Consider the following 3,563-nt stretch of genomic DNA (forward strand, 5'->3'; position numbering starts at 1 on the left):
ATTAAACTAAGGTGGTCTATTAAGATATAGTGTGATATCATATGTTCCCTCCCTCTGTGAGATTTACAAAGAAGATCAGGGTAATTCTTTCTAAAACTAGTGATGGCTATGTGGTCTATCTTAGAGAAGAATGGTGACCTTTCTCCAAGGTTATATTGCACATGCTACTTTGACTTCACCTTCATTTCTATCTGTATTCTAGTCTCACGTGCCTTTTACTGGCTTTGTGTATATTATCCTCCCATTGTATAGAATATATTAAAATAGAACCATGCATGCTTTCTATTAAACTTCACCATGAATACCAGAAGAAGGAAAGCTACCATATGAAGTCCTGCCTCTCACGTGCCTTTTACTGGCTTTGTGTATATTATCCTCCCATTGTATAGAATATATTAAAATAGAACCATGCATGCTTTCTATTAAACTTCACCATGAATACCAGAAGAAGGAAAGCTACCATATGAAGTCCTGCCACTATAACTATGACTTTGACTAAGAATCATTACCCTTTTATTCTGATTTGTGCTGGCTTAAGCAATAATCATGTCTCAGCAACAACCCCGAAGTAAAAGGATATTAATGAAAGTAGATGTAGTAGCTTGAAGAATTGTTCTCAGTCACTCTTGGCATTATACTTTTTAAATGTGGCTTTACAATTCTTTCTCTAGAGTAAGTGAAATATATTTCCATACTTTATTGAAGTTGCCCATGGAATTTGCTTTAACAATAGAATGTCAGTATTATCTGAGTAGAGGCTTAGATTATGTATCATTTACATTGCTCTGTTGTGCTCCTATGACCCATTATAAGAAGAGTATGCCCCAGTGAGCTTCCAGTCCAAGAAGAACATGAAAGGATGTGAGGAAGACCTGAAACCAAATCAGTCTGGCACCAAGGCTAACTGATCCCAGCCTAGATCAGTAGAACCATAGAATATCCACAGATCTGTTGAAAAGAAAAAAAACAATTCTATAACTTTAATTTAGCCTTTTCTAATGATATATTCATAAACAGTATCTGATTATTAAATTCATGCCAGAGGTTATCAGAAGAAAAATTTCACTCATTATCCAGATCTACCTGGAAATATATAAATTAATAAGCAAGAAGCAAGCTCATTTGTTATAGTCGTTTAAATAACGATATATGTGGTGTTTGTTCAGTGTGTGAATGGGCACTTGATATACGGAATCTTTACTCATAACTTCTTGTTTAGCTAATATTCTGTAATGTGAAATTTGCAAACATAATAGGAAATCTCTAGATTACTCACTTATATGTACACGTTCAATAAACAATGTGTATAATTTTTAATTATATTTTTGACCCTATTTGTTTTAATTGTATTTATTGAAATTTAATTATATTTTTGTTGAATCTAATAATAAAATATATGAGCTTCTGTTATGAATGTCTGTGCTTTTAATTTTTTTAGTAATTCATTATTACATTTTCCAAAATGACACAATGGACTAGAAAAAAAAAACTTAAATAGTCTCTCATAGGAGGTATTGGAGAAGCACTGCCTTGTAGAACTAAAAATCTATGTAAATGTAGCCAAAAAAAGTTTCATAATATCAGTTGTGTAGCAAAAAGAAAGGGGCGTATGGTATACATAAAGAAGGTTGTTGTCCAATCCTGATGGTGCAGCAGTTATTGAAGGAGTAGCATATGTTATTATTATTGCAGATACTTCCTTATGCTAAGAGAAGAAAGCCCATTGAAAACTGGGACAAAATGATAACACCTAGAAAGGAGCATCATGAGACTTAAGAAGATGATATTATCACCCCACATAGAATCTATAAGAGGGAGGGGAGAGGGGAAAAGAACAGAAGAGGGAACTTGCTTCATGGTTGCAATGTCAGGGTTCTTAGTTATAAACAATAGAATCCACTCCAGCTACCTCAAGTAGCCAAGACATTTATAAAAGATGCTAGGATAAAGAATAGCAGGATTCGAAGAATGCCTGAGACATCCAACAAGACACTCAATGGTAGGACAAGACACTACTCTTAAAATGTCTAAACACCATACTACAAAAACACCGTTGCTGCTTTTGTTCCTTATCTACGAGGCTAGGGAATGAATAGCAGAAGACCAGCCACTGTTGTTCCTGAAGAAGTAAATGCACAAAATTGCAATAATATGTAAACAATATGACATGACTTTCTTCTAGGGAAGTTTTAAGGTTATTAGAAACAAAAGTGAAATTTTAAAAATAGGTATGTCTGTTGTTAATTCATATTAAAAACTGGGACTAAACTGTTTTCTTATCTTGTAGAAATAGAGTTTGTTACATAGTTTAAACATGATTGGCAGAAAATTTCCACTCAATAACCATCATGCTGAAGAATATAATTCTTAATAATCATCATCCATATTATCACATACTAAAGAGAATAGACTCTAGCACAATGGTTTTTATATAATTCACAAGTTTTACTACATCCATAAGTACTGCAGTTATATCAATTGACTTATTATTTGTTTCCCATCATAAAACTTTCTCTGTGAAGAAAGCAATGAGTTGATTTGCATTCTGGAGGAAGATCCTTAATCTGGGTAATTACTCAGAATGTTGTCCTACCGTTGCAGCTGCACCATCAGAACACACTTTTATACAAAACTTACTTGTCAACAACAAAATGCTCAATAGTTTTTACAGTTCAGAACTAATTGTGTATCTAAGCAATGAATCTCAAACAAAAATATCTTACTTTATATTACTATCATGTTACAGGATACATCTAGTAAGTCATACTAGCAATTTTGCGCATTCTTCAAGTTGCAATGAAAAATATTGTACTAGCTTTTTATGTTCTATGATGTGGTCTTCCATGTCATTAGGTAATACCTAATATGTCAAGCTATGGTGGCATTGGCGCATGGTACATCTTTGCCCCTGATTCATCCCCAACATTCCTAACAATACATTGATGTAGACTTTTTTGATACTCCTGTACTACATCAGGCATCCTAATGCAGGAGTAGTAGGCAAAAACATTTAGAAAGACTGACAATTGTTTTGCCATATTGGACATTTAAAACATCATAAACATTAACAAAGTAGTTGGGCATTACTCAATGTCAAACAAATTCTTTGCTATTTACATGAACTTGCAAACGTCCTGGAAAGTATTTTCCTTTTTTTTTTTTTTTTTTGATCTATTTATTTATTTGAGAGAAAGAGAACAAGAGAGTGGGATAGGGGTAGAAAGAGAGATTCTCAAGCTGACTCCACACTGAACATGGAGGCCGATGTGGGGATTGATCCCAGGAGCCATGAAATCGTGACCGGAGTTGAAACCAAGATTCAGGAGCTCAACTGACTGCACTACCCAGGTACCCTGAAAGTATTTTCATAAAATGCAGAAATATTCTGGTATAAGCAGCACAAGGAATCCATGATGGCAGAATGAATGAAACTACGAAGTGATAAGCAAAAAAGGTGATGTTCTTATAATATCTATTTTTGGTATACTTGTGTTTTATTAATTTTTGACATTGGCTAACACAATGAATTTTTTCAGCCTGATCTGCAGTTGCCATTCAGTAAT

The sequence above is a fragment of the Ursus americanus genome, chromosome 24, assembly GCF_024610735.1.
Source record: "Ursus americanus isolate L20-20 chromosome 24, mUrsAme1.1.p, whole genome shotgun sequence".
NCBI lineage: Eukaryota > Metazoa > Chordata > Mammalia > Carnivora > Ursidae > Ursus > Ursus americanus.